This window comes from Lepus europaeus, chromosome 17 (assembly GCF_033115175.1).
Source record: "Lepus europaeus isolate LE1 chromosome 17, mLepTim1.pri, whole genome shotgun sequence".
Taxonomy (NCBI): domain Eukaryota; kingdom Metazoa; phylum Chordata; class Mammalia; order Lagomorpha; family Leporidae; genus Lepus; species Lepus europaeus.
The window spans coordinates 56756884-56769090 of record NC_084843.1 but is presented as its reverse complement, the minus strand read 5'-3'; the positions used below and the strand labels follow the sequence as shown (position 1 = coordinate 56769090).

At 35.3% G+C, this 12207-nt stretch overlaps 1 protein-coding gene and 1 non-coding gene across 2 annotated transcripts in view; one reads left to right on the top strand and one right to left on the bottom strand.

The window, feature by feature from the left end:
- Positions 1-12207, top strand: part of CTNNA3 (catenin alpha 3) — a 1620267-nt gene that overhangs the window by 641195 nt on the left and 966865 nt on the right. The gene's annotated exons all lie outside the window — the stretch shown is intronic.
- On the bottom strand, positions 11585-11689 carry LOC133776483 (U6 spliceosomal RNA). The gene has a single exon (XR_009868412.1). It is a non-coding gene; the product is annotated as a U6 spliceosomal RNA (small nuclear RNA).

Here is a 12207-nt window from a genome sequence, read left to right as displayed (position 1 = left end):
TGTTGAGCGACAGCCTATTCATTCATTTAGGCAGAATATCCAGTCCCAAATGGATATTTGATATACTTATTTACTCATGGTAGTTTTAACACTTGAAGGGCTTTTGAGTAATGGGAGGCTTAGAACTTAGAGGGAAAAACATATTTCCATTTAGGGTATTTATATTAGTTGTGAATTCAGTAATGGGTGAACTGGTGAATTTGGGAATAAGAAATAATAATAATAATAATAAAGTGCCATATGAGTCTATGCTGGTTTAACATCTCTCTTACCAGAATTTATGTTATTCCATTATACTTGCCTTTTTACCCTTCGGCAGCAAGCAATTATTTTATGTTGTTCTTTAGTAAATAAACCTGCTCATTTGTGTGTTGACAGAGGTATTCTAAGAGAAGCACAAAAAATCCTATCAGAGAACAGCAGTAAAAATTCATTTGTAATCATGCATATTAAGAGAAATCAATTTCCTAGCTTTTCATTTAGAACAAATTCCATGAAAGAACATGTGACACCTGTGTCACACTGTAAAATTTATAATGCTATATATGTATATATATGTGTATCTGTATATATATATATTTCTTATAATTTCTCATAATGGAACAAAGGAGTTTTAGAATGACTGTAAAAGCCTCTTAACCAAATTTTTATCTTAATATTCAATGTTTTACTTTGTGTGTTTGTGCTTTGAAAGTCATCAGTGTTTTTATGGCATCGTAGTAAACAATTTGCTATATTCACTTTACACATAATCTGATTTAACAAGGATTTTTGAGGAAAAGATTCCATTGTATCTTTATAGCATTGTGTAGCATATTTCAAAATTTGACTTATTAACAAATATATCAACTTTAATAGTTAATTCTCCAGCCATCAAGAAGAGAAGGATATTAGAAGCATTGATTTTGATAAGAAGCATATATCCCATAGGTTAGTTATATTTTTGTTTCTGTAACTGTCTGATTTTTTGATTTTTGATTTTAGACTGCAGACCTAAGAGATATTAAATTTCTAAGAGATGAGGAACCCTGCATACTTTCGTCATGTAGCAAGAATGAAAACCTATGGGTTCTTGTGCCATACTAAAATATATCAGCACATTTGAAGACTCTCTTAAGCCAGCTGAGAATCCGTGTATTGGTTAATACTTTGTAGCTATAGCCACCCCTTGTGAAAAGTTCCTTTGAAACTGTGGCAGAGTGTTTAGGAAACTCCTGTGGCTTGTGAAGGAGATCCCTATTTCACAAGATCCCTATTTCCCACCTTCCCATGTAGAGCCCCCACATGTTAACATTTTAATTCAAACAAAAATGACTTTGTCCCTAGAAGCAAATGACACAAGTCCTTAGCAAAGATGCAACTTCTTTTTCCGATACTTGTTTGAGAATTCATTTACTTATTCAACAGAGAGTTATTAAGCTTTTAACACTATTCTTGGTGCTAGGGATACAATAGTGAATAAAACAAAGAACCTACCATCAGAGGGCTTGCATTGTAGTTGGTTAACAAAATAAATAAATAAATAAAAAAGGCAAACCTCATAGCTACCCACTACAATGTTAGCTAGTGGTAAGTGCTCTGAAGAAAAAAAACAAGGATAAGCGTTAGTGACAATTTAATAGGATGATCAGAAAATCCTTTTCTGAGGAATTCACAGTTGAGAGCAAGGGAGCAACTCCCATGACTCAGTCTTCTCACTGAGAGACTATGTCATTTCTCAACTCATATAGGAGGCCCAAAGTCCAAACAGAGGGTTCACACACCTTTTCTCAAAGTACCTCCTTAGTTCTCCTTTGCTGATTTGTTTTCATTTCTAGCACATTGTCTGTGTCCTGTCTGCATGTTTTTCCACTTGTCAACAGATGAATTTGCTGATATTAGCAGGTAATGCCTTGCAGAATTAGCTTGCTTTGAATACTTTAAAATCAATGAGTAAGTCTGAGAAATAGAAAATATGAAAGAATCATAGAGAACTGAATTTTATTCACAGCTTGAAAAGCAGACAGGACAAAAGGATTATCTGAAAAACAAGCCTTGCTCCTACTTTTCAGTTCCTTGACCAATTACTCTTCAGATCCAATAATTGCATTTTAGCAACTATTACTTTTTCATAATAATTCTGAGTTTTGTATATATTTCTTGCAATTATAATTGAGGATGTACTGTTATATACATTCCCACATTAATATGTTAAATTGCTACCACATTAAATAACCAGTATATACCTCATGATGACTTTGTAAATAGCGATGCTGATGGTTCCAATGACTCACTAGATGTTTCCATCCTTATTCAACGTTTGTTTTTCTTGAAGTTAAGAACTGTCCATATTTTTCCTTTTTCTTTTTCAATTTGTTCAGTTTTGTCTGTACTTACTGCTAGTTGTTTGTCCCAGTATTTTAATAGATTCATCAAGTGTTTAAGGTTTTCAAATAATCAAACACTTCAGCTAAACCTTTCCACTGGCAGCATTAATTCTCTGCTGTGGTATCCAGTGGCGCCCCTCACCATTCCCCTTCACAAGATCCCCATTTCCCTCCTTCCCATGTATTATTTTGCTTAGTTTACTGTTCAATTTCTTGAAGTACATTAACTACCAGATTCCTAAAGACGGGTGCATGTGAAGTAAACATGTAATTTCTGAATTTTTTTTAGTTCACCATCACTGATTGATGGTTTGCTGTATTCGCAGTTCTGGATTGTAAATCATTTTCCCATGCAGTCTTTGAGATGTTATTGCTTTGTCTTCACGTGCCCACTTTTGCTATTGAGAATTAGAAACTGTTCTGATTTCCAGTCCTTTAGGTATAATCTCTTATTTTATTATTTTCTCTCTGGAAGCTTTTGTGATACTGTATTTTCCCAGTGTTTAGAAATTGTACAGTGTGCTCCTTTTCATTACCTTTCTATACTAAATAATCCTAAATCTGGGAACTTATGTCCTTCAATTCTATAAAAACGTATTGTATATTTTGAAATTACCTCTCCCCATTTTCTTTGGTTTCTCTCTGAAACTTCTGTTGGATAGATTTTGGATTTTTAGATTAATCTTTTTCTGTTCTTTCCTACTTTTTATTTCTTTATCTTTTTAGCATACTTAAGTTGATTTTTCCATTTTATGCTATAATCATTTGTTTATTTTCTAAAAGTTAAGAGATAGGTGTTACGGTGAAGCAGTTAAGCCACTGCTTTGGATGACTACATCCTATACTGGACTAATGGAGTTTGAGTTTAGGCTTAGCTTCCAACCCAGCTTCTTGCTAGTATGCACCCTGAGTGGCAACAGGTGATGACTCAGGTACTGGGTCCCTGCCACGTACTTGGGAGACATAAATAAAGTTCCAGGCTCCTGGCTTTGGCCTTTCCGAGGCCCTGCTATTGTAGGCATATGGAGACTGAATTAGTAGGTGAAATATATATCTCTTTCTCTCTCTTTTTCTCTCTCCCTCCCCTAGCCCTTCCCTCCTTCTCTGTTCTTCTGCCTTTCAAATAAATAAATAAAACAATAAAAATTAGATTGTCAACAAACCATGGGCAACCAAATTCAGCAATGATGCTGCTACATTAAGCAATGTAAATAAAGTTTTTTTTTTTAATATATAAAGGGACCCATTCACACCATTTGTTTATTTATTGTCTACAGCTACTTTTACTCTCTGCATGGCAAAACTGAGAGATTTTAAGTCCTGCAAGCTTATGCCTTGCACCCCAATGGAAGTTGATGATCATATTTATTAGCTCCATAGCTCTTTTCTTCATTCTCTTTTTTGCTCCATATTCATAGTATACTGTGTTCCTTTTATGGATATTTAAATTAGATTCTTTTTTAATTTTTTTGTCTCTGAGGCTATTATTTGGAGTTTTTTGAAGAATACTATTTGCTGCAATGTCACTATTTTCTTTAGGCAATTTAGTCAGTTATTTTGGCCTTTTTCATGTTGGAGGTTTTTTTTCAGCTGTTAAGACTTTTTTTGTAGAAAAATTTTTAAAAAATTAAAAAATACTTTTTTGGTATTGAAACAGGTTAATGAGTGAGGTACTAAGAGCCGATAGAAAGTCAGTTGTATGTGGGTGGTTTTGGCCATGAATTTCATGTCAGGAGGATTAGACAGTGAGCTTGCTTTATCATGAAGTCTCCAGCTGTATGTATGTAGATTCCCTGTCCTGTCTCCCTGTAGCCCCCAACTATCCTTCCCAGAGAACACTGCACTGAGGGCAAAGCAGGGGAAGGGTGCTGAGAGATCCAAGTTCATTTTGTACATCCTCTTGTTGTTTTCCTCTTTTCAATCCCAGGCCTCACTGCTATGCCTGGTAACCTTGGCTCTAACAGTTGAGGTTTGAATTTGCTAGAAATTAAACTCTTCTGCTGTGCTAGCAGGAAGGGATAGACTTTCACTTGCTTGCAGTAAAGATTGATATCTGACAGTTGATCATTCTCCTTAAATACTTTAAAGTAGTCCCCAAATTTCGGTGATCCCCTACTTCTGGTCATGTTCAGGACTTTGTTGAATAGCATAGGATCCCCTTCAGTAAGTGCGTAGGTTGTCAGCTTCGTTGTCAAGGTTGTTCCTTGACTCTACTCATCTATCATATAATCTGTGACTTTTAAACATTTTATAGAAATTTGTTCATCCATCCTTGTATACTCTTTATCTTCACTTGTGTTCATCATTATATTTATTTTAAGGTGGAACAATGATAGTGTGCAATCAGTCTGCTATATATATTTTTTTAAGTTCTCATGATAGATTTCTAGTCTGGCAGGTGGTGGTGGGGTTAGAAAAGGAGACTAGCAAAGCTACCATGTAGACTAGGACTGTAGCCCAGAGACAGACATGGGAGGTAGAGGTCTTTAATTGTAAGTGTAATCTGCTGTCCCCCTTTTCTACCCATCTCTTGCAATCTACTTTTCAGTATTGTCATTATAATAACTGTTTTTGTGTGTATGTTTCTCTAAACAATCTTTTAAATCATTAGAAACTGGTATATATTATATAATTCAGAGAGTGTATCTGCATTATTTCATTTACTTTTCAGTGGGTTGTGATTAAAATGTTTTTGTAGTTGTTCATTTATTTGTGAACTTTGAATCATCACTTTTGAGAGGTTTCTCCTGCATCCTCCTTGTAGCCTAGACCAGACTGTCCATTTCTATAAGCTGGCAGCTTCTAAAAGTGCTAGAAAAAATACATTTAAAACTTCCTTTTGTGTATGTTTCTTGCTTTGAATCCTGAGGGCTAATAGCTGATGGAAAGAGTATGGCTTTCAGATCATTGTGTTTAAGAAAGCTAATTTTTTGTATCCTTTTATATTTTGTATTTATCATAACTGCTTGCAAATTTAAACATTTTCAGTACCTATAAGTGTGTTTAATTCACCTGAGTCCAATGTTTTCTCAAAAGAATGAGATTATAATTTTATTTTGTAATAGAGGTAGTATAATTTTATGTAAATGTTTCCTTAGGAAACCAACAATAGCCTGATCGAAATCTGCATTTATTTTCCTGCTATTTTGTATCAAAATTATTTTTTAATTTATCACTCATGCTTTAAAATGAATTTTCAAATTGAAAAGTATATACTTTGCTATTTTCTAATTTTTTTTGTGATTTAATAGTAAAAAATTAGAAAAATCTAACTATGATACATGTGTGTATAGTGGTAGCGGTGGTGCCAGTGGTGGTAATGTTGGTGGTGTACATATGAGTACATTTCTACAGAGTATAGCTTTACAGGTAAAATTAATATTCTAAGTAGACACTTATTTATGAAATTATATATTATTTCAGACTGGACTTTCTTTTAAAGGAAATAGCCTATGTCGATTTAGTGTATTTTCTCTGTTTATAGTGTGTAGTTAAAATAATGACAATATTTTTTATTTAGTATATATAATTTTTAGTTTTGATGCTTTTCTTCTGAGATTCCCTGGGATTTTGCCTCAAGAAACCAGGGCAATTAGGCATGCTATCATATATTCAAACCATTAGTACTAATTCCTAAGATTTGTATATATTTCTGTGGATACTTCTACATGATTTGAGAGTTTTTATATAATTTTAAGTGGCTTACAAGCTTAATAAGTTAAACTTGGAAATATTTTAATAGAATCAATAACAGTGATATAAAGTCTTATAAGACTTAACAGAATTGGAAGGGAATTTAAGATTATCTTGTCCAACTCACATTGTACAGATCAGAAAACTGAAGCTGAGTGCAGAACTAACTGGCTAAATTCATATATGACATAGATACAGAAATTTGAGTAGAACCCAGATGCTGTGACATTACTATTTCTTATGCCCATTCTGTCACTTTAGAAGCCAAATCAAAACTTTTGTATCATGTGAAGAATGGTGGCAGACATTATAGATAATTTTTCGTTAACCTTGATAGATTTAACTAGATAACTAGGATTTAAAATCTGCTTTGTTACGTAGAAAGGAAACAAACAGTTCTTAAATAAAACTATTCTTTCTTTAAGTTCATTTCTGATGGAGAAGATCCCACAATTCCTTAGTTTAAAGAATAGTCTACTGGAAAAAATACATTTTAACAATTGCAATACAATGTATTTATATGGCATATACATATGAATATAACCCAAAAGTGATTATGAGGAAGACATGATATGCCCTTAAAGAAGATTTTATGGAGAATGTAATGTTTGAGTTACACATTTTTGTCTACGGCCATACCACCATGATTGCGACCAATCTCATCTGATCTCAGGAGTTAAGTAGGGTCAGACCTGGTTAGTACTTAGATGGGAGATACTTACTTCAAAAATTACAATTTGTTTATTCTATTTATTTGAAAGGCAGAAATATGGGGAGAGGGAGAGGAAGAAACAGAGAGCTGTCTCCCATGCGTGGTTTTACTTGCCAAATACCTGCAACAACTAGGCTGGAGCAAAGGTATGAGAACTCAAACAGGGTTTTTACGTATGGGTAGGAAGGACTCAAGTACATGAGCCATCACGTGTTGCCTCCCCTGGGTGGCATTACCAAGAAGCTGGAATGTGGAGTAGATCTGTGAACCGCAGCCCTTCTATATGAGATATAAGTACATCAAGGTGCAACTTAATCACTATGCCAAATGATTGCCCAGAGACATGCATTTTAGAAGATTCTACCAGGTGGAAACTGGGGGAACAACGCTGTCCTAGTAAGAGAAAAAAGTGTAAACATTGGAATAAATCCTCATAGAACATGGCTTGTTGAGGGAATGATAAATAATTTGGTGTAATTGTATTGGAGATTGTGCAGCATACTGGAGAGTAAAATAACAAAAGGGTATCTTTGGGCTGGACAGTGAAGAATGCAGGTACCAGGTTGTATCCAGTATTCATAAGTGGCTCTGCCTTAATCACCAGGCAAATCTTACAAAACATGACCCTTCACCATTGTCCTGTATCCTCTACCTCATCTGAGTATACTCAGGGTAATTACCTTTTTCCAAGAATAATCAAGTCATTGTCCAGTTAGGAGATGACTTGGTGTGAAGAAAAATCAGAATTTTTCTTGCAAGAATTTTGTATAGAAAAGTATTGAAAGTGAGCTGATTAGCAGTGATGCTGAAAGAAAGCCATGTTGTAGCATTGTAGGCATTGAAGCTATCCTGTCAAGCCCACTCCACAGGAAGCAAAACACATGAAAAATAAGCTAGACCTCAGAGGCAAAACAGGGGTAAACACAAAAGAGGTGTTGCAAATGGAGAGCAATGAAGTGGTAGAGCACTGAAATGAAGCTATGGTTCCCTTTCCAACACTGTTTGTATTTTTCCTAAGGGCTAGTTATTTGGTTTTATCAAACAACAAAATGAACAAAATCCAAACACCCATGTGTGTCATGTGGATGAATCACAGTGAGATATTCATTGTAGTTAAGCAGGACAACCGTGTATCAAACTTGTGATAGTGGTTTTTGACTTGGGGAGTAGGGGCAGGTGAGATTATTTTGCAGTTGACTTAGAATCAAGCACTTTGATATGGGATGTGGGCATCCCAAGTGGCAACTTAACTACCATGCCAAGCACTTGCTCCTAAATGTCTGTTCTTACAGATAATACGTACTCAGTATGTGTTGTTGAATGGAAAACATCAAGATGATTCAGAAAGAGATGCTTCCAAAGGTTTTATCATAATCTCCAGTTGATTCAAAAGTCTATACTGTCCAAGATATGGTCAAGTATGAAGAAAAAATAAATAGTAAGTGTAAAGAATGTTCAAAATTTGGATCAGTTAGCTAGAATATTGGTTGGTGTTTTTTTTTTTTCTTTTACTATTTGCAGTCTCTATTAAGAAGTGTTGCAGGTGGATTTTTATTGTTCCTTCATACCCTTTCTACCTGAAAATTTTACTATGAGGGCACTTTAATTTGTCTCTGAAAACAATGACCTTGTATTCATAGAGAAACAACTATTTTGGGGTGTTAAAATGTGCTTGGGCAATTTGGGTACAGACTCCTTGTTTGGGGCCGTTACTTCCCCCTCTTTCTTAATCATGTTATTGTCGGAAGTGGCCTCTTGACTTAAGTGGACTTTTATTGGGGATCTCAATGGAATATCTGTAGCCTTAAAGAAATTATCGAGTACAGTGTCAAGGAGGGCTGGCTTTGGAATCTAGCTTAAAGAAGTCTCAACTAAAGGATGTTGATAATTTGACCTTTGTGTGTCTAATTGCTACCAATTCCACTCTAGGTGCCAGAGGTAGAATTAAGCAAAAAAGACACATTCCTACACTCATGGTGTTTACAATCTAGTATGGCATACAAATAAAATATTTATTACAGTGTTAGCAATGATTGTTATCATAAAAAAATCACATGATATTTTGTGATTTTTCAGAAATGGTACTATTCTATCCAGACTCAACTTGCAACAACAAGAACTGAATTAAGTTCTTGGGAAGAAAAATTATTATGATAAGAAATTAAATAATTAAAAATGGATGATTAATATATCAAACCATAGCACCAGTTAGCATAATATTGTTAATTTTTATAAATTATCAAGGTTATTCTTAGCAGTGAAGGTTGAGACAAGTTATGAAACTTGACCTAACTAGCACCTCTTAGTGAATAACAATAATGTTTTGGACAGTGAAAAACGAGGCAAGAATTATTGGTCAGTATGTTTAAAAACCGACTTCATAAAGTCTTAGGTGGTCTGCACCATCCTTTTATCCTAAACACTTGTTAAAACAGATGAGGTGTAATGGTGACAGCTTGGATAAGATCCCTGTCCACAGATACCATAACTTGACTGAGACAAATGTGGACCTGTTGTCAGAAATAATTGTGTCTGACAGTTTATATGCTGCAAGAAACAGGCATGGAGTCACACTGTCATTGCCGAGGCTTCAGGTGGAAGCGAAGGCCCTTGAAGTCTCTGAGCAGCAGTATACTAAAGGGAAATGCTTTTATCTCACAAGGAAAAATCAATGTGGAGTACTGGACCCAACTTTTTTGGTTTCTTCCCATAGGAAAATTAGGTGTCTTACACAGTTATGCCAAGAAGTTTGGTATGTGATATGCACTAACTTCCTTGACTTTCCAATATCACAATCAATTTGAGGCCATCAAATAGAGCTTCTAGCCAAAGCTTTCAGGCAGACAATTCCCAGATGTGCTATGTGTAGTGAAGCAAAAATAATGTCTTCTGGAGTAATAATGTAAATTCTCTATAAAATGCATTCTTATGGTTAGAAAACTCATGTTGATATTTTGAGGTTGGTTTCAAACTTTTTGGTCAATTTTTAATAGGCTTCACGATGTCCATTTTATGACAAAGGATAATTTGGATTCCTTTTGATTTAATTACTTAAAGCATCATTCTCAAGCAAAGCCAAGGAAGCCTTCATTTATCCAATCTTCCTGTGATAATGGCATATTATGTGTTTACATCTGATGGGGGTAAATGTTTCCAACCCTTAGATGTTCATGGTGTGCAATGAATTACAATTGACAATAGGGTCAGATGAGATTTTCAACCATTTTGCAAACTCCTAGGATATATTATTCTGAAAGTTTCTAATATGGGATATTGAATAATCCAAGTTTTTCAAGAACATCATGCAAGTTTCTTTCTTTAAAATGAAAACTTCTGAATATAAGCATCTCAAGAAATTACTGAAGGGATACTAGCTAGCCTTTTCAGAACAGAAAATAGCATATATTTTTATTCTTCAAGTTTAGTTATTTCTACTTATTTGAAAGAACAACACAGAAAGGGAGAAAGGAAGGGAGTTTGGAGGAGAGAGGGAGGGAGGGAGAAAGGGAGGGAGGGAAGGAGAGGGAGCGCATGTGCACAAGAGAACCCTAGCTTCTTTATGCTTGTTGGCTCTCCAAATGGTCCCAACTGTTGGGACTGAAGCCAGGAGCCAGGAACTCCAGCTGGTTCTCGCTGGTGGGTGGCATGGACCCAAGTATTTGAGTCATCATTTGTTGTTTCTCCTGGTGCACATTTGCAGGAAGTTGAATCTGAAGTAGAGGCAAGGGGTCGATGCCATATCACAGTAGGTTAATCCTCCACCTGCAGCGCCAGCACCCCATATGGGTGCTGATTCTAGTCCTGGCCGCTTCTTTTCCAATCCAGCTCTCTGCTATGGCCTGGGAAAGCAGTAGAAGATAGCCCAAGTGCTCGGGCCCCTGTACCTGCATGGGAGACTGGGAGGAAGTACCTGGCTCCTGGATCTGTTGTGGCCATTTGGGGAGTGAACCAACTTAAGGAAGACCTTTCTCTCTGTCTCTCCCTCTCATTGTCTGTAACTCTACCTCTCAAATAAATAAATAAAATCTTAAAAAAAAAAAAAAGGAGTAGAGACAGGACTTGATTCCAGGTACTCTGATAAGGGTTGTGGTGTTCCAAACTTTAATCTTTAATTTTCTGTGATACTGTGCTTAGCATATATTTTTAAACAGAGAAAACAGCTAATAGTTTTATTTTAAATGTTGTACCTCAAATATCTGAGATACAACCAAAAGTTATGAGGACCTGAAATATAGGATAGTATTCAGGAAGTTTACAAAGTAGGCATACGGAAGCAATTGCTGTCCATTTAACTAGGGGTGGAATGTTGTACAGCTATTCTAGAGAATTTTTTCAGCTAGCATAATTGAACCTTTATGACTGTTGACTTTCAACCCCCTTACTCCCTTATCAGCCCCTGGCAACCACCATTTTACTCTTTGTTTCTATAAATTTGACTATTTTAGATACCTCATGTAAGTGAAATTGTGTGACTAGTTTATTTTACTTATCATAATGTCCTTAAAGTTCATTTGTGTTGTGGCATATAGGAGAATTTCCTTCTTTTGAAAGACTGAATAATATTCTATTATATGTACATATCATAGTTAAAAAATTTATTTAAGGGACACAATTTTTATTTCATATATTCAGATTCAGGAACATTGTGATACTTCCCACCATACCCCGATTCCCGCCCATGCTCTCACCCCTTCTGCCTCCTTCCTCTCCTATTCCCAATCTTAATTTTTATGGAGCTCTATTTTCATCTTGTTTTATACTCATAAGATTAACCCTATGCTAAGTACGGAATTCAACAAATAGTATGAAGAAAAAAATTACAGAACACATCATGAATTTGCATGTCATCCTTGCACAGGGGCCATGCTAACCTCTGTATCATTCCAGTTTTAGTATATGTGCGCCAAAGCGAGCACACATACCACATTTTCATTATCCTTTCATCTGTCAGTGGATATTTAGGTCGTTTTCATATTTTGGCTATTGTGAATAAGGCTGCAGTGAACATGGGAATATAGATATATCTGCAAGATCCTGATTTCAATTCTTTTGTATTTATTCCCCTAAATAGTTTTGTTATGTTTCATTTTTATTTTAATTTTTGAACATATGAAAGATAGTTTGGTGATTCCTTGCAAAACTAAAAGTAGCTATTCTATATGACCTGGCTGTCTCGCTCCTGGGAATATACCCAAAGGAAATCATATTAGCATATGAAAGAGTTACCTGTACTCCCATGTTTATAACAGCTCAATTCACAATAGCTAAGTTATGGAAGCTATCTAGATGTCCATCAAATGATGACTGTAAAAAGAAAATATTCTAAGTATACATGGTGGATTGCTACCCAGTCAATAAAAAAATGAAATTCTGACTTTTGCAGCAAAACAAATGTAACTGGAATTCTTTATCTTTAGTGAAATTAGCCAGACCCAA